This window comes from Salvelinus namaycush, chromosome 4 (genome assembly GCF_016432855.1).
Source record: "Salvelinus namaycush isolate Seneca chromosome 4, SaNama_1.0, whole genome shotgun sequence".
NCBI lineage: Eukaryota > Metazoa > Chordata > Actinopteri > Salmoniformes > Salmonidae > Salvelinus > Salvelinus namaycush.
In genome coordinates this window covers 80,699,621-80,722,499 of record NC_052310.1, presented here as the reverse complement: position 1 = coordinate 80,722,499, position 22,879 = coordinate 80,699,621, and positions in this window count along the sequence as shown.

The window sequence follows — 22,879 nt, the reverse complement described above, 5'->3', positions numbered from 1 at the left end:
TGGTTTGACCACCATCTGCCTCATGCAGCGTGACACATCTCCTTCTCAGAGTTGGTCAGGCTGTTGATTGTGCCCTGTGGAATGTTGTCCCACTCTGCAATGTCTGTCCGAAGTTGCAGGATATTGGCAGGAACAGCAACACACCGTTGTACACGTCGATCCAGAGCATGCCAAACCTGCTCAATGGGTAACATGTCTGGTGAGAATGTAGGCCATGGAAGGACTGGGTCATTCAGTTTCCAGGAATTGTCCAGATCCTTGTGACATGGGGTCGTGCATTATCATTCTGAAACATGAGGTGATGGCAGTGGATGAATAGCACGACAATGGGCCTCAGGATCTCGTCACGATATCTCTGTGCATTCAAATCGCCATTGATAAAATGCAGTTTGTTGTCCGTAGCTTATGCCTGCCCATACCATAACCACGGAGCACTTTGTTCACAACATTGACATCAGCAAACTGCTTGCCCACAGTCTGCCATCTTCCCGCTACAGTTGAAACCGGGAATCATCCACGAAGAACACTTGTCAGTGCAATCGAAGGTGAGCATTTGCCCACTGAAGTCGGTTACGACGCTGAACTGCAGTCAGGTCAAGACTCTGGTGAGGACGACGAGCACACAGATGAGCTTCCCTGAGACCGTTTCTGAAAGTTTGCAACGAAATTTGGGTTGTGCAAACACAGTTTCATCAGCTGTCCGGATGGCTGGTCTCAGACGATCCCCCAGGTGAAGAAGCCAGATGTGGAGGTCCTGGGCTGATGTGGCTTGAGGTTGTGAGACTGGTTGGACTTACTGCTAAAGTCTAAAACGACATTGGCGGCAGTTTATGGTAGAGAAATTAACATTAAATTGACAACAGCGCTTGTGGACATTCCTCCAGTCAGCATGCCAAACTTGAGACAACTATGGCATTGTGTGAAAACGTAATATTTTAGAGTGGCCTTTTGTACCCAGCAAAAGGTGCACATGTGTAATGATCATGCTGTTTAATCTGCTTCTTGATATGCCACACCTGTCAGGAGGATGGATTATTTTAGCAAAGGAGAAATGCTCACTAACAGTGATAAACAATTTTGTGAACACAATGAGAGAAAAGCTTTTTGTGATTAATGACAATTCCTGGGATTTTTTATTTTAGCTCATGAAACCAACACTTTACATATTGAGTTCATATTTTTTGTTCAGCATACACAGCACATTTGAAAGTGTTAAATTAACAATTCTTGAGTATATATATATATATACAGTATATACACACACACACTATCATCAGGTGTTGTTCAAAGGACCCATGGGAGTGTTTTTTCTCCTCTCCCTCTCTCTGCAAACACCTCAGTATTAAGAAGCGACACCTTGCAGTGTTGAGCATCAACTCTAGAGAATGCAACTTGTAGCTGAATTGATACCAGGAAAGTGCTAGATATTCACACTAGGAAATAACCATTGTTTGTCTGGTTCACTCCCACTCATGAGTCAAACCTGGAGGGGCGTTAAACAGGAGGAATAAGGGATTTGTTACATGAGTAGTGACCACTTTGTTTCATTTATGTAGGCCACAAAGAGGGTGCGTCACAGGCACATTCAAATTAAATGTTTATCACAGGTGCATCACAATGGAAACAATGCATCACAGGTGCATCAGTACATGTACTATGAGAACAAGAGTATTTGAAGAGTTGCTATTTAACACAAGTGGAAGTCCTAAGACTAAGTATGCACTTTTCTTAAGTTACCGAAATCTGATTACTCAATTACGTCAAACAAAGGCTCTCATCAGCACCATAGTAACTTTGAAAGACAAAAGGCTTGTAGAATTTCAGATCAACTTTGACAACTTTGTCATCAACACCATCAAACAGTGAATGCATGGTACTGGTCACTGAAATCATCAGTGTGCAACAGGGTTACAATATTGTCAACCACAGTGCTCTTAGTTATTTTACAAAAGACTGGCATTTCATGCTCCATGTCACTGCAAACTAACAGTCCCTCTCTGTGACATCCATCTTAACTTCTCTGATCTACGGATACCGAATACGGGTTCACTTTCCTAAACAACCGCTGAATTGCAGGGCGCCAAATTCCAAAATATTCCTAAAAATATTTATAATCATGCAATCACAAGTGAAATATACCAAAACACAGCTTAGCTTGTTGTTAATCCACCTATGGTGTCAGATTTTGAAAATATATTTTTTTGCGAAAGAAATCCAAGCTTTTGTGAGTGTAGCTTTCAATGCTACATCAGCTAGCCCCAAATTAGCATGGTCACGAAAGTGTGAAAAGCAATAAAATTAATCGCTTACCTTAGATAATCTTCGGACGTTTCCACTCACGAGACTCCCAGTTACACAACAAATGTTAATTTTGTTCGATAAATATTACTTTTATCACAAAAAACGCCATTTGGGTTGCGCGTTATGATGAAAAAAACTACAGCCTCATTCCGGTCCTGAAAGGAAGATGGAAATTTCCAAACGTATCAGATTAAGCATCTCCAATCCAAAATGTAATCTAGAGTCAGCTTCCTATTTCACAACACAGCCTCCTTCACTCATGCCGCCAAACATACTTTTGTAAAACTGACTATCCTACCGATCCTTGACTTTTGCCATGTCATTTACAAAATAGCCTCCAACACTCTACCATCAAGTTGGATGTAGTCTCACACAGTGCCAGCCGTTTTGTCACCAAAGCCCCATATACTACCCACCACTGCGACCTGTATGCTCTCTTTGGCTGGCCCTCGCTTCATACTCGTTGTCAAACCCACTGGCTCCAGGTCATATATAAGTCTTTGCTAGGTAAAGCCCTACCTTATCTCAGCTCACTGGTCACCATGGCAACACCCACCCATAGCACGTGCTCCAGCAGGTATATTTCACTGGTCATCCCCAAAGCCAACTCCTCCTTCGGCCGCATTTCCTTCCAGTTCTGTTGCCAATGACTGGAATGAATTGCAAAAGTAAGTCATATCTCCCTCACTAAGCACCAGCTGTCAAAGCAGCTTACCAATCACTGCATCTGTAAATAGCCCACCCAACTACCTCATCCCCATATTTTGCCCCCCAGTATCTCTACTTGCACATCACTCCAGTGTTATTGCTAAATTGTAATTATTTCACCACTATGGCCTATTGCCCTACCTCACTAACATTGTCTAACTGTATATAGATCTGCATTGTGTTATTGACTGTAGGAGGTTTGTTTATCCTGTAAATTGTTTTTGGTCGCACTGCTTTGCTTTCTCTTGGCCAGGTCGCAGTTGTTAATGACAATTTGTTCTCAACTGGCCTGCCTGGTTAAATAAAGGTGAAATAAAAATTGAAATTGTTACCTGGCAGGGAGCAAGCCTCATCCACCACGATGTAGTAGTTGTCAATCTTGCTCTGTCTTCTGACGGCAAGGAGGTATGGCTGACCGACCATGCCTCCCGTCAAGATGATCTTCAATGCTGCTGCATGACTGCAACACACAAAGGATCACTAAGGCAAAAACAAAATACATTACACAATTTCTGTATCTTACCTTAAATGCATTTATCTGCCCACAGCATTACTGGCACTGATCTTAGTCCTCTTCCCTCCTGCTGGTGGGAGATAACGCAGCAGGGAGAACATGTCATTGTCCTAGTCTGAGGGCAAGAAAAGGCAAACACCCCAAAACAGTATCGATGAGTTTGAACCATTGCAATACCCATGAGAGAATCCACTTAATGTAGCTTCCCTGTCACTTTCTTCATCCTTCAGGAGGTGAAATCGGTGGTCATAGTCAGGGATTTTGCCAGTTTGATGACTTCAGGCCCCAATACAGTGTCCCACTGAGCTAAGAGGATGTGTCATTGAACATCAGCAAAAAGTCCTGTTTCACCTAAAAGGAAGCAGATCAAAGCAACTTCAAGACAAACAAAATCATGTTCAGACAAATAGTCTGCAGTCCTGATTCCAAGAACCCTACATCATTCACCAATCATTTTGATGTCCTGAAACCTGGGAAAGACTGAGGACATCTGTGCTTCTGTCTGGACTTTAAACTAGCTCCTGGTGATACTGGAACACCTGCTTCATCTTCTTGTTCTGGTTGACTGGCACTAATATGTATTACCCACCAGGTCTACAGGGCAGGGCTTCTTGGACAATCTATTAGGAATAGATAAGTTAAACAATTTATGGTTGGTTTATGCTCTTGGAAATATCCAGGAAGAACAAACAAAGAAATGAGATTATCAACATCAAATATCAGTTATTACACCTCTTTTGCTGCTGCGGAGTCAATGGCCTCATCTCCTAAGGTTGTCTTGGCCTTTTTAAGACGGTCTTTTGGAGATCTCAGGTCTAAATCACTTGACTAGTGAGATAATGTGTCTGAGCACAAACAATGGATCAAAGCAATCAATCTATACATTAATGTGATTTGATATCATTATGTGAGACTGTAGAAAGATACCTTCAAGATATTTGATTGTGAGGCACAGGTCTGGATTGGCCTCAATCAAGTACAGAAGGACATCCTCCTTCACCTCAGTTTGGGAATAAAATATTTGTATTTATGCTGCAGAGGGCAGTCCAAACCTATTTTGGACTACAAAAAAAGAAAGAGTCCAATCAGAATACAGAGACAAGTCACCTAGGGGGCAACAGAATGGGTCTGACTCAAATCAAGCCCAAGGGTTCAATTAAGAAAATACAAACACTTCATATTCACCTTGATTGATGAAATCACCATAAGAGAACCCAGGCTGCAGCTTCATGAACTTCTTGCATTTTTGGTATTGGACACTCACCAACATGTTACACTACACTCCTGCAAAAAGCAATTACACACTGTCATATTTAAGTAAACATTTGTATGCAAACATTTTATGTTGTAGCTGTACAATCATTTAAAATGCTCCCTTATATCCTCTACACTTTTGTCTTCCTTGCAGTGAATCAACCATTTGATCCAAATGCCACTAATGATGTAACAAGTCTGTGGTTCTGGGGCTTGGCAAGGCAATATACCAGTCAAATCAACCAAACTAGCTAACTATCTACAGTTAGCACCACCAATCACATCTAAAGGAAAGAAACTGGCCAATACATTTCAAGCCATATTGGCTTGAACAACACATCGGATCTGTGATTAACAAGCACATACCATAGACATGTTAATCTAAATGACTGAGGACAAAACTATCACGTCTGGACAGACCACTAAGTTACAAGATGTTGAGATTGAAAAATTGTTAGTTAGCTACAACACCAAAATAACAAGTTAGGCCACCAGCTAACTAATTAATAGCTAATTAATATTAATAGCTAACTAATTAATATTGAAACATCAACATATTACCTACTTTTCACTGCTGTGCAATTCCAGCTGCCCTTGCACCATTGACAATTACATGAAAAGGAAGTTAAAACCATAAGCTCAATCAAGTTCAGGGAGTGAATACTTTTAATAAATGAACAAAACAAGAAACAGCTCACCAACATGGAACAGAAACAATGAGAACTGGGGAAGAAACTGAAGGGAGTGACATATAAAGGGCAGTTAATCAAGGAGGTGATGGAAGGTGAGTGTCATTATGCGCAGATACGCATAACAATGGTGACAGGTGTGCACCATAACGAGCAGCCTGCTGACCTAGAGGCCGGAGAGGGAGCGCACTTGAAAACAGTGCTCAGTGCCACCGCCCAACCTCTGTACAGTTACTCTCACCTGGGAGTTATATTAGCACAGAGGGTGTAAAAACAACTCCTAAATCAGCACCTCTTAACACTAAAAATGTAACACCGACAAAATTAACACTTGTTAACACTGGCTACTTTTCTGTGTACATGCACGCATATACACACACATACACACATGCACAAATTCACACTGACACACACACACACAGGAGATGTTAATAGTTGTGAAAGTTATTTTTGTGCCAGTGGGGTACAAAAGTGATTATATTGTCACTCATAGTCCTATAGAAATAGCATTATTTTCCAAGATGGTTTGTCACATTCTATTGCAGGCTGGTACAATTAAAGAGAAAATACTACACAGGCAGGCAGATGCATCTCCAAAATTATAATGCTGTTGCTGTGGCTTTGGCTGTTGCTTAGGTAAAACAGTTCATTGTCCCCTAATGTGTGAAAAAAAAGGTTGTATTGTTTAATCTCAGGATACTGACACCACAATGCAAATCATGTACATGCTTGAACTCACATATACTACTGATCATACCTGGGACACACTGCCTAAACATTTATTTTCAATTTAACACCAAAATATCCTGTCTGGGTACAGAAACGTATCTTTACTGTCCAGTAAACTCTACCTACAGCCTCTGGCCCTACTCTGAGGCATAACAAAACAATGAAGAGCATCCCAGAGTTACACTGCTAGGACAACATCTCTTGAATCACAGGTGCACAAGATCTCTTACAAAGCATATATTACAAGGCATATGGTATATTACAGAGCATATCTTACAGAACATATCTTGCAGAGCATACAGTATATTACCATGCATATCTTACAGAACATATCTAACAGAGCATATCTTACAGAACATATCTTACAGAGCATATATTACAGATCATATCTTACAGAGCATATCTTACAGAACATATCTTACAGAGCATATCTTACAGAACATATCCTACAGAGCATACAGTATATTACAGAGCATATCTTACAGAACATATCTTACAGAGCATATCTTACAGAGCATATCTTACAGAGCATATCTTACAGAGCATATATTACAGAGCATATCTTACAGAGCATATCCTACAGAGCATATCTTACAGAGCATACAGTATATTACAAAGCATATCTTACAGAACATACAGTATATTACAGAGCATATCTTACAGAGCATATCTTACAGAGCATATCTTACAGAACATATCTTACAGAGCATATCTTACAGAGCATATCCTACAGAGCATATTTTTTATTTTATTTTATTTCACCTTTATTTAACCAGGTAAGCTAGTTGAGGACAAGTTCTCCTGTCACGGTTTTCTAAAGTTGAACCCAGAAGCAGACCAGGACAAGGAGAGTAAGACGAAGGTGAGTATTTATTTACAAGTTTGAATGTAGTGATAGAAAAATCCAAGTGACGGAGCGGGCAGCGGAGGTGAGTTGATGGGATTGAATAGGCAGATCCAATGAAGTAACTGAAGTCACCGACGACCAGGTAGGGATGAGATGAGTGTTCCGGGTGAATGACTGTAGACAGAAAAAACGGAGGTGAGTTCAAGGCAAGCAAAACGTACAAAACAACAAAACAAACTCTATCAAACTGGAGGCTGATACACTGGCACAACATACTGTTCATGGCTAACGATCCGGCAGGGAATGGATGTCAGGTCAGTGCTTATGAAGTGGAGGGGTGATGATCAGGACCAGGTGTGCAGATAGCGGATTGGAAACAGGTGCGGTAAATCAGAGATCTCCCAACCAGCTACGTCGCCTGGCAACCAGACAGGGTGCGTTCCAGGACACCGGAAAAAACACTCCAGGACAGAACACAGGCAAAAACAGACTCAGGAAACGGGATTCGTGACAGTACCCCCCCTCCGACGAACGCCACCGAGCGTACTACCCGGAGCGCCAGGGTGGAGGCGGTAGAAGTCACGAAGCAGGTCAGCATCAAGGATCTGACGCCGAGGAATCCAACTCCTCTCCTCTGGACCATATCCTTCCCAATCCACGAGATACTGGAACCCTCTACCCCGCCGTCTGGAGTCCATGATGCGGCGCACCGTGTAGACAGGACCACCTCCGATCATCCGAGGAGGAGGAGGACGAGGAGGAGGGGGCAACAGAGGACTGAGGAGAACCGGCTTGAGGCAGGAGACATGAAAGGTGGGGTGTACTCTAAGCGTTGCAGGCAACTTGAGTCGAACCACAACAGGATTAATGATTCTCTCCACCACAAACGGACCAATGAACTTCTGTGACAGTTTCCTCGACTCAGTCCGTAGAGGAAGATCCCGTGTAGCCAACCAAACCTTATCTCCGACGGTATAAGCGGGGGCAGGAATACGGCGACGATTCGCCTGGATCTGATACCGGTCAGAAACTCTAAGGAGGGCCTTCCTGGCCCGATGCCAGGTCCGGTGGCAACGACGAATGTGGGCCTGGACAGAGGGAACCGAGAGATCCCTCTCCTGAGAAGGAAACAAGGGAGGTTGGTAACCATACAGGCACTGGAAGGGAGACATCCCAGTGGCAGATGAAGGGAGAGTATTATGGGCATACTCGACCCAGGGTAACTGAGAGGACCAAGAGGTGGGATCAGAGGAGACAAGACAGCGCAGCGTGGACTCCATCTTCTGGTTGGCTCTCTCCGCCTGACCATTAGATTGGGGGTGAAAACCCGATGTGAGACTGACTGTAGCTCCAATGGCCAAACAGAAGGATCTCCAGACAGCAGAGGTAAACTGAGGACCACGGTCAGAAACAATGTCACTGGGCAATCCGTGGACCCTGAAAACCTCCCTAACAAGGATCTCGGACGTCTCAGTGGCAGATGGAAGCTTGGAGATGGGGACAAAGTGAGCGAACTTGCTGAATCTGTCCACAATGGTCAGAATGACCGTATTCCCACCAGAAGAGGGCAACCCCGTGACAAAGTCCAGGGCCAGATGCGACCAAGGTCGCCGGGGAATAGGTAGGGGGTGAAGAAGCCCAGAGCTGGGCCGATTGGTACTCTTATTCTGCGCACAAACAGGACAAGCGGCAACAAACCTCCGGGTATCTTCTCCCATGGCAGGCCACCAAAAACGTCTGCGCAGTAGCGCCATAGTCCGGGCAACGCCAGGGTGACAAGCTATCTTGCTGGCGTGGGACCACTGAAGGACATCAGAACGGACCGACTCAGGCACGAACAACCGACCGGGTGGACCGTTACCGGGGCCGGGCTGTGTCCGAAGGGCCGCCATCACATCCTCCTCAATCCTCCATGTAACGGCTCCCACGACAATGTTCTGGGGAAGAATCGTCTCAGTCTTGGCCCCACTCTCCTCTGTCTTGGAGAACATCCGGGACAAGGCGTCCGCCTTGCCGTTCTTCGACCCAGGTCGGAACGTCAGGGAAAAATTGAAACGTCCAAAAAACAAAGCCCACCTGGCCTGACGGGAGTTGAGACGTTTAGCCGATTGCACGTAAGCCAGATTCTTGTGGTCAGTCCAGACCACAAACGGTTGCTCCGCTCCCTCCAACCAGTGACGCCACTCCTCCAAGGCAAGCTTCACAGCGAGAAGCTCCCGGTTACCCACATCGTAGTTTCTCTCAGCTGGTGAAAGACGACAAGAGTAGAAGGCGCAAGGATGGAGTTTACCGTCAGTGGAGCTACGCTGGGACAGGATGGCGCCCACCCCCACATCAGACGCGTCCACCTCAACAACAAACTGACGGGAAGTGTCAGGTTGAGAGAGAATCGGGGCGTTGGTGAATCGGCTCTTCAAGTTCAGAAATGCTCGGTCTGCCTCAGGAGTCCAACAGAAAGTTCTGGTGCAAGACGTCAGAGCAGTTAAAGGGGCGGCCACCCGGCTGTAATCACGGATAAACCTCCGATAGAAGTTCGCAAACCCCAGGAATCTCTGGAGCTGCAATCTTGTACCGGGCTGGGCCCAATCCCGAACCGCCCGAACCTTCTTTTGGTCCATCTTGATCTCTCCCCTGGAGATGATGTACCCGAGGAAGGACGTAGTGTGGGCGTGAAAATCACACTTTTCAGCCTTCACGAACAGGCGGTTCTCCAATAACCGCTGCAGGACCTGCTTAACATGCTGGATGTGGCTGGAAAGCTCCTTGGAGAAAATAAGGATGTCATCCAGGTAAATGAACACAAACAGACCGATCATATCCCTCAGCACGTCATTCACCAAACCTTGGAACACTGCTGGAGCGTTGGAAAGTCCAAACGGCATCACCTGGTACTCGAAATGTCCCATAGGTGTATTGAACCCAGTCAACCACTCGTCCCCCTCTTTGATCCGAACCAGATGATACGCATTGCGTAGATCAAGCTTCGTAAACACAGTAGCACCCTGTAAAGAGTCGAAAGCGGAGCTCATCAAGGGCAGGGGGTACTTGTTCTTGACCGTAATATCATTCAACCCCCGATAATCAATACACGGTCGAAGAGAGCCATCCTTCTTACTCACAAAAAAAAATCCAGCTCCCAGGGGTGATGACGAGACCTGCAGCAAGAGACTCCTTTATGTAGGTCTCCAGGGCTTCCCGCTCAGGTCGAGAGATACTGTATAACCGTCCCTTGGGAAAGGCAGCTCCAGGGAACAGATTAATCGCACAATCATAAGGTCGGTGGGGAGGAAGTGACTGAGCCTTCTGCTTACTGAACACCTCACCCAACTCGTGATATGTTTCAGGAACCAGGGACAAATCAGGAGGAGCAGACTCACTGACCCGACTGGGGACAGCCGGAGAACAGGCAGTCCTGAGGCAGTTAGCATGGCACTCAATGCTCCAACTAGTTACCTTTCCAGTCACCCAATCGAACGAGGGATTGTGTTCTCTTAGCCAGGGGTATCCAAGAACCAGAGGAACATGGGGGGAAGGCAAAATGAAAAAAGAAATAACCTCTGAATGATTCCCCGACAACAACATCTTAACCGGTTCAGTCCTCATAGTGATCCGTGCCAGACTACTGCCGTTCAGAGTGGTTGCTTCAATGGCTTCCGGTAATTGCTCCTTGGAAAGCCCCAGCTGTTCCACTAAGTCGGCATCAATGAAGCTGTCATCGGCACCTGAATCGATGAAAGCGTTAATCGCTAAACTCTGATTCTTATTTATGAGGGTAGCAGGAAAATGAGGTCTGACAGGGCTCTTGAGAGGTTGAAACTGGCTCGCTAACAAACCTCCCAAACTTAACGAGCCGAGCAGTTTAACGGGCGCTGAGGACAAACGGAGATGTAATGTTCCGAGCTACCACAGTAGAGGCAGCTGTTGGTCTCATGTCTACGTTGGCGCTCGTCCTTAGTTAACCCGTGCCGCCCCACTTGCATAGGTTCAGGATCTGGCGGCAGGACTCCTGACCTGAATGGTAACCGAGTAGCTGATTGATTGGACGGGACCCACTGCTTCTCCCTCCTCTCTCGAACTCTGTTATCCACCCTAATAGCTAATGCGACCAAACTGTCCAGGTCACAAGGCTCCGGATAGGAGATCAACTCATCCTTGAGTTGCTCCGACAACCCCTGGTAAAAAGCCGCTTGTAGTGCCTCCTCATTCCACCCACTCTCCACAGCCAATGTCCGGAACTCAATCACAAAGTCTGCCACGTAACGAGCTCCTTGGCGAAGAGAGAACAAACGCTTAGCTGCATCCTTACCTCGGACTGGATGGTCAAAAATCTTTCTCATCTCTGCCGTGAACTCCTGGTATGACGCCATGCAGGTGTCCTGTTGTTCCCAAACAGCTGAAGCCCATTCCAAAGCTCTACCACGCAGCAGTTCAATAACAAAAGCTATCCTAGCCTTGTCTGTGGCGTAAGAGTGGGGCTGCAGATCAAACACTAAACCACACTGCATAAGAAATGAACGGCATCTTCCCAAATCCCCTTCGTACTTATCAGGCGTCGGTACATTGGGCTCACGGAAGGAAACCGCTCCAGAAGCGGCAGGTGAGAGGGGTGAAACAGGTGGTGGAGGATCCGTCGGCAAACTGAGCTGATCCTGGATACTCGTCAAGCTAGCAGAGAAGTTCCGGACTGAATTCGCTATCTCCTGTAGCGCCGTGCTGTGTTGTCCCAATATATTCCCCTGATGGGTAATGGCATGGCGAACGGATTCCAGGTCCGCTGGGTTCATTCCTGGCCGGATCGTTCTGTCACGGTTTTCTAAAGTTGAACCCAGAAGCAGACCAGGACAAGGAGAGTAAGACGAAGGTGAGTATTTATTTACAAGTTTGAATGTAGTGATAGAAAAATCCAAGTGACGGAGCGGGCAGCGGAGGTGAGTTGATGGGATTGAATAGGCAGATCCAATGAAGTAACTGAAGTCACCGACGACCAGGTAGGGATGAGATGAGTGTTCCGGGTGAATGACTGTAGACAGAAAAAACGGAGGTGAGTTCAAGGCAAGCAAAACGTACAAAACAACAAAACAAACTCTATCAAACTGGAGGCTGATACACTGGCACAACATACTGTTCATGGCTAACGATCCGGCAGGGAATGGATGTCAGGTCAGTGCTTATGAAGTGGAGGGGTGATGATCAGGACCAGGTGTGCAGATAGCGGATTGGAAACAGGTGCGGTAAATCAGAGATCTCCCAACCAGCTACGTCGCCTGGCAACCAGACAGGGTGCGTTCCAGGACACCGGAAAAAACACTCCAGGACAGAACACAGGCAAAAACAGACTCAGGAAGCGGGATTCGTGACATCTCCTTTACAACTGCGACCTTGCCAAAACAAAGCAAAGCAGTGCGACACCAACAACAACACAGAGTTGCACATGGAATAAACAAGCGTACAGTCAATAACATAATAGAAAAAACATAGAAAGTCTATATACAGTGTGTGCAAATGGTGTGAGGAGGTAAGGCAATACATAGGCCATAGTAGCGAAGTAATTACAATTTAGCAGATTAACACTGGAGTGCTAGATGAGCAGATGATGATTTGCAAGTAGTGATACTGGTGTGCAAAAGAGCAGAAAAGTAAATAAAAACAATATGGGGATGAGGTAGGTAGATTGGGTGGGCTATTTACAGGTGGACTATATACAGCTGCAGCGATCGGTTAGCTGCTCAGATAGCTGATGTTTAAAGTTAGTGAGGGAAATGCAAGTCTCCAGCTTGAGCGATTTTTGAATTCGTTCCAGTCACTTGCAGCAGAGAACTGGAAGGAAAGTTGGCCAAAGGAGGTGTTGGCTTTGGGGATGACCAGTGAGATATACCTGATGGAGCGCGTGCTACGGGTGGGTGTTGTTAACGTGACCAGTGAGTTGAGGTAAGGCGGAGCTTTACCTAGCAAAGACTTATAGATGACCTGGAGCCAGTGGGTCTGGCGACGAATATGAAGCGAGAGACTAGAGCATACAGGTCACAGTGGTGGGTGGTATAAGGGGCTTTGGTAACAAAACGGATGGCACTGTGATAGAATGCATCCAGTTTGCTGAGTAGAGTATTAGAAGCTATTTTGTAGATGACATCGCCAAAGTCGAGGATCGGTAGGATAGTCAGTTTTACATGGGTAAGTTTGGCAGCGTGAGTGAAGTAGTCTTTGTTGCGAAATAGGAAGCCAATTCTAGATTTGATTTAGGATTGGAGATGTTTGATATGATTCTGAAAGGAGAGTTTACAGTCTAGCCAGACACCTAGGTATTTATAGGTGTCCACATATTCTAAATCAGAACCGTCCAGAGAAGTGATGCTAGTCGGGCGGGCTGGTGCGGTCAGCGAATAGCTGAAAAGCACGCATTTGGTTTTGCTAGCATTTAAGAGCAGTTGGAGGCCACAGAAGGAGTGTTGTATGGCATTGAAGCTCATTTGGTGGTTAGTTAACACAGTGTCCAAAGAAGGGCCAGATGTATACAGAATGGTGTCGTCTGCGTAGAGGTGGATCAGGGAATCACCCGCAGCGAGAGCGACATCGTTGATATATACAGAGAAAAGAGTAGACCCGAGAATTGAACCCTTTGGTACCCCCATAGAGACTGCCAGAGGTCCGGACAACAGGTCCTCCGAATTGATACACTGAACTCTCTCTGCGAAGTAGTTGGTGAACCAGGCGAGGCAGTCATTTGAGAAACCAAGGCTGTTGAGTTGACATAGTCGAAATTGACATAGTCGAAAGCCTTGGCCAGGTCGATGAATACAGCTGCACAGTACTGTCTTTTATCGATGGCGGTTATGATATCTTTTAGTACCTTGAGCGTGGCTGAGGTGCACACATGACTAGCTCGGAAACCGGATTGCACAGCAGAGAAGGTACGGTGAGATTCGAAATGGTCAGTGATCTGTTTATTAACTTGGCTTTCGAAGACTTTAGAAAGGCAGGGCAGGATGGATATAGGTCGAAAACAGTTTGGGTCTGGAGTGTCACCCCCTTTGAAGAGGGGAATGACCACGGCAGCTTTCTAATCCTTAGGGATCTCGGACAATACGAAAGAGAAGTTGAACAGACTGGTAATAGGGGTTGCAATAATGGCGGAGGATCATTTTAGAGCGAGAGGGTCCAGATTGTCTAGCCCAGCTGATTTGTGCGGGTCCAGGTTTTGCAGCTCTTTCAGAACATTTGCTATCTGGATTTGGGTGAAGGAGAAGCTGGGGAGGCTAGGGCAAGTTGCTGCGGGGGGTGTGGAGCTGTTGGCCGGGGTTGGGGTAGCCAGGAGGAAAGCATGGCCAGCGGTAGAGAAATGCTTATTGAAATTTTTGATTATCATGGATTTATCGGTGGTGACCGTGTTACCTAGCCTCAGTGCAGTGGACAGCTGGGAGGAGGTGTTCTTGTTCTCCATGGACTTTACAGTGCCCCTAAACCTTTTGGAGTTAGAGCTACAGGATGCAAATTTCTGTTTGAAAAAGCTGGCCTTTGCTTTCCTGACTGACTGTGTGTATTGGTTCCTGACTTCCCTGAACAGTTGCACATCGCGGGGACTATTCGATGCTATTGCAGTCTGCCACAGGATGTTTTTGTGCTGGTCAAGGGCAGTCAAGTCTGGAGTGAACCAAGGGCTATATCTGTTCTTAGTTCTACATTTTTTAAAAGGGGCATGCTTATTTGAGATGGTGAGGAAATGTATTTTAAAGAATGTCCAGGCATCCTCTACTGACGGGATGAGGTCAATGTCCTTCCAGGATACCCGGGCCAGGTTGATTAGAAAGGCCTGCTCGCAGAAGTGATTTTGGGAGCGTTTGACAGTGATGAGGGGTGGTCGTTTGACCGCAGAATCATAGCGGATGCAGGCAATGAGGCAGTGATCGCTGAGATCCTGATTGAAAACAGCAGAGGTGTATTTGGAGGGCAAGTTGGTCAGGATAATATCTATGAGGGTGCCCATGTTTACGGATTTAGTGTTGTACCTGGTGGTTTCATTGATTATTTGTGTGAGATTGAGGGCATCTAGCTGAGATTGCAGGACTGCTGGGGTGTTAAGCATATCCCAGTTTATGTCACCTAACAGAACGAACTCTGAAGATAGATGGGGGGCAATCAATTCACATATGGTGTCCAGGGCACAGCTGGGAGCTGAGGGGGGTCTATAACAGGCGGCAACAGTGAGAGACTTATTTCTGGAGAGATACATTTTTAAAATTAGAAGCTCGAACTGTTTGGACATAGACCTGGAAAGTATGATAGAACTTTGCAAGCTATCTCTGTAGTAGATTGCAACTCCTCCCCCTTTGGCAGTTCTAACCTGACAGTAAATGTTGTAGTGGGGATGGAAATCTCAGAATTTTTGGTGCCCTTCCTAAGCCAGGATTCAGACACGGCAAGGACATCAGGATTGGCAGAGTATGGTAAAGCAGTGAGTAAAACAAACTTAGGGTGGAGGCTTGTGATGTTAACATGCATGAATCCAAGGGTTTTTCGATTACAGAAGTCAACAAATGAGAGTGCCTGGGGACACGCAGGGCCTGGGTTAACCTCCACATCACCCAAGGAACAGAGGAGGAGTAGGATGAGGGTACGGCTAAAGGCTAGGAAAACTGGTCGTCGAGTGCGTTGGGGACAGAGAATAAGAGGAGCAGATTTCTGGATGTGGTAGAATAGATTCAGGGCATAATGTGCAGACAGGTGTATGGTGGGGTGCGGGTACAGTGGAGGTAAGCCCAGGCACTGAGTGATGATAAGAGAGGTTGCATCTCTGGACACGTTGGTTATACTGGGTGAGGTCACCGCATGTGTGGGAGGTGGGACAAAGGAGGTATCTGAGGCATGTAGAGTGGGACAAGGGGCTCCGCAGTAAACTAAAACAATGATAACTATCCTAAACAACAGTACACAAGGCATATTGACATTTGAGAGAGACAAAGCGAGGCTCTCTTACAAAGCACATCTTACAGAGCATTCAGTATATTACAGAGCATATCCTACAGAGCACACTGTATATTACAGAGCATATCTTACAGAGTAGTTTTTTTGCACTTTAGTTGTGGAATAATCTCCAAAACTCTTAACCATTTGATGAATTGGTGTCTTTATGGCAGGGGTGGACAATTCCAGTCCTCTGGAGCCTGGTTGGAGTCACACTTTTGCTCCAGTCCCAGCTAACACACCTGACTCCAATAATCAACTAATTATGATCTACAGTTTAGAATGCAATTCGTTTAATCAGTTGTGTTTGCTAGATGTGGGGAAAAAGAGTGACACCCCTCTGGAGGACTGTAGTAGCCCATCCCTGCTGTAGGGCATTTCAGATGGCTGATTAAGGACCTGATTAATTAAGAATTTGTTCCTGTTTTTCTTGTTGTATTGATGTGTAGATTTTGGTAATTTCAGAGCTCATCTATAAAAGAGACCTTGGCCTTAACATGGGCCCCGTGTGGCTCAGTTGGTAGAGCATGGCGCTTGCAACGCCAGGGTTGTGGGTTCGATTCCCACGGGGGGCCAGTACAAAACAAGTATGAATGTATGTACTGGTAAGTCGCTCTGGATAAGAGCGTCTGCTAAATGACTTAAATGTAAATGTAAAACATAACCCCCTGTCAAAATAAAGATGAAACAAAATAAAATCACATGCTCTGTACCGTCTAGCAAGCTCTCTATAGAGCCTGCCCATTTCTGAGGTAAGTAAAGGATAGGCTAGGATGCTGCCTCTCTACACCATAGTACTAACAGTACACAACATTTCTCAGAGAGCACATTTGCTACATCACAGTGTGTTTGGCTCGTTGCACCATCATCTACAGTACACAGCATCCTGGGCCTTCAGGGGAGTCATGGCCTTCCCATTGGTTCATTAAGAGCTATACTGTACTTTCTCTACTTTAAATTGTATACTTCCCAGAGATGCCCCCTTGCACTTCTCACAGGGTGATGTAATAGGATAAATTAAATCTAGGCTAGGTTATTCATAGTGCTGCTGCTTGGAAACATGTAACCCATAACCCACCACTGTCAGAAATAACACTGGGGCAGGGTACAGGGTGTTGAGAAATAGAACAACTAAAAGGCCTGAAGAGGCTGAAAAAAGTGATTTCATGAAAGGTGCAGTTCTTTGAACGTGCAAAAAATAAGTTTAGCTAGTCTTTTCTAAATTTAATATCAGTCTGACTATCTATTATTAAGACATAAAAAAACACTTAATAGCATTATTTTCTTTTGATGATGCAATAATTTGTTGTCAATATTGTCAATACCCAGCTCGCACAGTGGATCTGGGCCAATTCCGACTGAGAGTCGGGGCACTTGGCTTAGAGTCAGACTCGGCCGACATCATGTGGCCCGGGTCTGGGCCGCCTTCGGCAGTATTACTTACGGCTAGGATGCAGAGATTGAGCTCGGGCAGATTCCGGTGAGAGTTATCTGGCCCAAATGTATTACTTGGGGCTTGGCCGATTCCGGTGTGAGTTATCAGGCCCAAATGTATTACTTGGGGCTTGGCCGATTCCGGTGTGAGTTATCAGGCCCAAATGTATTACTTGGGGCTTGGCCGATTCCGGTGTGAGTTATCAGGCCCAAATGTATTACTTGGGGCTTGGCCGATTCCGGTGTGAGTTATCAGGCCCAAATGTATTACTTGGGGCTTGGCCGATTCCGGTGTGAGTTATCAGGCCCAAATGTATTACTTGGGGCTTGGCCGATTCCGGTGTGAGTTATCAGGCCCAAATGTATTACTCTCTGGCGGATGATTACACGGGCTGCTTTATATAATTATTTCATTATACATTTTTCCATATTTTCTCATTGTTTCTGTGGTCAAAAAATACAATTAACATTTAAAATTAAATTCTTTAAGAGTTCTGTGTAATATTTTTGTATGTTGGTTCTTTGTGCAAGGCAATTGATAAGCTTTAAATTATTTGTGGCTGGAACCTCCCAAGTTGCGCAGTGGTCTAACACACTGCATCGCAGTGCGAACTGCATTCCTGCAGATGCTGGTTCAAGACCTGTGCCAGGCCGCACCCAGCATACCCATGAGGTGACGCACAATTGGACCAGTGTCGTCCGAGTTAGTGGAGGGTTTGGCCGGCCGGGATGTCCTTGTCCCATTGCGCTGTAGCAACTCCTGTGGCGGGCCAGGCGCATGAACATGTTTCCGATGACAAATAACGTTTTTTTGTGGATGGGTATAATTTGTATGTATAAATTGTATAATAGTAATATTTAAAATTACTAAATTGGGTAATTTTGTATACATTTATTTACATTTTCATTGGGCCGCTTCTGGGGAGATTCTGTTAAAATGCCGGCAAAGTCAGCTGAATTCCGGTAGATGGAAACGTACTTGAGCCGATTCTGGGCAGTCATTTGTTTTGATTCCGGGCCGAGTCCGACACCCGATTCCGGTCCGATTCAATCAGTTACTGCACCCTGGAAGAGGGCGGCTTCTGGGCCAATTCCTCATTGCTAGCTGAGTATTAATCTTATTGAGCAGAGAATAAATGAATGATGACAGCCAATGGAAAGTGATAATGAATGGAGGCATGGAGGGATGCAGATGAAAGAGTGTGGATGGGAATGGAGAGAATAGATGGAGGGACATGAAAAGGTTCTGAGCAGAATGGTAGACAAATAAACGGCTGATTGGGCAGTTCATATCAGCTCTTCTGTAGTGTAAAAACATTCTATGATTATGCCTTTACAGAAAATCAAGGAGAGTTGGAATAATTGTGTTAATCATTTAGGGTTAAATTCACTTTACTGAAGTTATCTTAAGCCTTCAACAGACTGAAGGTTCCCTGGAGTTACTGTTAATAACTGGAGTTCTTTGGGACTTTTAACTTCATTAAGACTAACCAGAGTCAGAGAGTGAAATTGATGGAAAATCCATAGCCCACAAATAAAATAAATAAAACATCTGAGTTGATTGAACAGTGTTCATTTCCGCCGTATGGAGTATGTGTATGAGAGGAGTCTGTTGCTTTTTGGGCGACCAAATTCACATAAACATGTGAATGATCTGTCATTCTCAATAGGCAGGTTTCCGGTATTGACCCAGGTTTTTTCGATAAAAGCAACGTCACAATGATTCATTGTGACATCTGTAATGGAAACATCAAATATAGGAGACATTTTCTAATGATCAACAACATTATTATCCATTCGACAGGGGTGGATTTTTCTTTAGTCATACTTTCTTTATTGCGACACTTCATGAGGGAAAAAGTGTTATCTAATAAATTATGATTGCCGAATCATTTTCAATGTACGCGGGGTACGTGATGTCATCACGTAACTATAAAACTACACATCCATTATGTCCAACTATAAAAACCATGTTTCTTTGCAGGACAAGGATTGTCCTGGCTTTGAAGAATGCCTGAATGGATTCACACTGCTTTTCTGGTTGGTTGGCATGTTTCAGCATTCAATTATTTCAGATCTACAGGAGTGCAAGTTTCACCATGACACAGACCGTGGCCATACGTTTCACAGTGGTGGCTGGAGCTACCCAGCTAATGCTGGGCCCAGTCAGGTGATTGACACATTCACCCACTCCCCCACTGAAAGATAACCCGCAAAATGTTGGCACCATTGTAACAGGTTGTAATCAAGGCTTGGTCTCCAGCATGGGAACAGAGGAGGAATACCTGGTGCAGTAGTCTCAGGTTGGACTAATCATTCCATAATTATGGGCAATAATATGGAGTTGGTCCCCCTGTTGCTGCTATAACAGACTCCACTCTTCTGGGAACGCTTTCCACTAGATGTTGGGACATTGCTGCTGGGACTTGCTTCCATTCAGCCACGAGCGCAATAGTGAAGTTGGGCACTGATGTTGGGCGATAAGCCCTGGCTCGCAGTTGGCATTCCAATTCTTCCTAAAGGAGGTCGATGGAGTTGAGGTCAGGGCTCTGTGCAGGCCAGCCAAGTTCTTCCACAAACCATTTCTGTATGGTCCTCGCTTTGTGCACGGAGGCATTGTCATGCTGAACCAGGAAAGGTCTTTCCCCAAACTGTTGCCACAAAGTTGGAAGCACAGAATTTTCTAGAATGTCATTGTATGCTTTAGCGTTAAGAACCATGAAAAGCCTGAACCATAAAAAACAGCCCCAAGACCATTATTCCTCCTCCACCAAACTTTACAGTTCTGTAAGCTGTTGTGGCCTACCACTTCGTGGCTGAGCCATTGTTGCTCCTAGACATTTCCACTTCTCAATAACAGCACTTACAGTTGACTGTGGCAGTTCTAGTAGGGTAGAGATATGACAAACTGACTTGTTGGAAAAGTGGCATCCTGTGACAGTGCCACGTTGAAATACACTGAGCTCTTCAATATGGGCCATTCTACTGCCAATGTTTGTCTATGGAGATTGATGGCTGTTTGGTCGATTTTATACAGGTGTAGCTGAAATACCCGAATCCACAAATTTGAATGGTTGTCCACATACTTTTGTCCATGTAGTGTAATGCAACATGTCCTTTAAAATATTGTATGTTGGTGTTTCCTTTATTATGGTAGTTATTGGTAACTATCAACAGTAAGGTGAGTCCTCGACTGTGTTCGTAAATTCCAATAATTGTGTACAGATCCTTGCGTCATGTGGCCGTGCATTACCAAACTGAAACATGAGGTGATGGCGGCGGATGAATGGCATGACAAGGGGCCTCAGGATCTTGTCACGCTATCTCTGTGCATTCAAGTTGCCATCAATACAATTCAACTGTGTTCGTTGTCCGTAACTTATGCCTGCCCATACCATAAGCCCACCGCCACCATGGGGCACTCTGTTCACAATATCAAATGTAGAGGGTAATGTAATGGGAAATGAAGAGGGAAATGAAGAGTGAAATGTAGAGGGAAATGTAGAGGGTAATGTAGAGGGAAATTAAGAGGGAAATTAAGAGGGAAATGAAGAGGGGATTTAGGGGGGAATTAAGAGGGAAATGTAGAGGGAAATATAGAGGGCAATGTAGAGGAAAATGAAGAGGGATATGTAAGGGAAATTAAGAGGGAAATTAAGAGGGTCATGTAGAGGGAAATGTAAAGGGAAATGTAAAGGGAAATGTAGAGGGAAATGAAGAGTTACATGTATAGGGTAATGTTGAGGAAAATGAAGAGGGAAATGTAGAGGGTAATGTAGAGGGAAATGAGGGGTGAAATGTAGAGGGTATGCAGAGGAAAATGAAGAGTGAAATGAAGAGGGTAATATAGAGAGAAATTAAGAAGATAATGTAGAGCGAAATGAAGAATGAAATGTAGAGGGACATGAAGAGGGAAAGGAAGAAGATAATGTAGAGGAAGAGGGAAATGAGGAGGGTAATGTAGAGGGACATTAAGAGGGAAATGTAGAGGGAAATGAAGAATGAAACATAGAGGGAAATGTAGAGAAAAGTGAAAACATCGAGATACAGGAGAAAGGGAAAGATAAGGAGAGAGGTAGAGTTAAAGAAATGGTTAATGAAAGTGAGAGAAGGAACTGAAGAAAGGATACGGAGCTAATGGGGGGAAGATGAGTATGAGAGACGTAGAAAAGAAAGAAGTTGAGGGAGGAATAGAAGGGAATGTGGGAGCTGTTTGATTGTGGCATAGACGGGTCCAGACAGCCATGGTGCCTGCTTGCCTGCTGATGTCAAAATGCAAGAATAATTTTTGAAGGGAGGAGTCTCTCTCTCTCTCTCTCTCTCTCTCTCTCTCTCTCTCTCTCTCTCTCTCTCTCTCTCTCTCTCTCTCTCTCTCTCGTCCTCTGGTGCATGCCTCCTGCCTGCTGATGTATTGTAAAAATTCACAAATCACTCCGGGAGGGAGAATCGTCTCTTTCTCTCTCTCCTCCCTCCATCCATCCATCCCTCACGCTCTCTCTCCCGTCAGTCAGAGGGTTCTTCTGGTGTCATCCCAGAAGCCTCAGCTTCATGCTCTAGGGGTCCATGTGAGTGACGGCTGTGATTGTGCTGGTGTCAGTTCCTCTTCTAACCCCCACTACTCCACCCCTCCACCCCTCTACCCCTCTACCTCTCCAACCCTGTACCCCATCTACCCCTCCACTCTTCCACCCCTCTAACTCTCCACCCCTCTACCCCTCCACCTTTCCATCCCTTTACTCCTCTACCCCTCCACCCCTCTACCCCTCCACCTGTCCATCCCTTTACTCCTCTACCCCTCCACCCCTCTACCCCTCCACTCCTCTACCCCTCCACTCCTCTACCCCTCCACTCCTCTACCCCTCCACCTGTCCATCCCTTTATTCCTCTACCCCTCCACCCCTCTACCCCTCCACCTGTCCATCCCTTTATTCCTCTACCCCTCCACTCCTTTACCCCTCTACCCCTCCACCTGTCCATCCCTCCACCCCTCTACCCCTCCACCCCTCCACCTGTCCATCCCTTTACTCCTCTACCCCTCCACCCCTCTACCCCTCCACTCCTTTACCCCTCTACCCCTCCACCTGTCCATCCCTTTATTCCTCTACCCCTCCACTCCTTTACCCCTCTACCCCTCCACCTGTCCATCCCTCCACCCCTCTACCCCTCCACCCCTCCACCTGTCCATCCCTTTACTCCTCTACCCCTCCACCCCTCTACCCCTCCACTCCTTTACCCCTCTACCCCTCCACCTGTCCATCCCTCCTCCCCTCTACCCCTCTACCCCTCCACCTTTCATTCCCTCCACTCCTCTACCCCTCTACCCCTCCACCCCTCCACCTGTCCATCCCTTTACTCCTCTACCCCTCCACCCCTCTACCCCTCCACCTGTCCATCCCTTTATTCCTCTACCCCTCCACTCCTTTACCCCTCTACCCCTCCACCTGT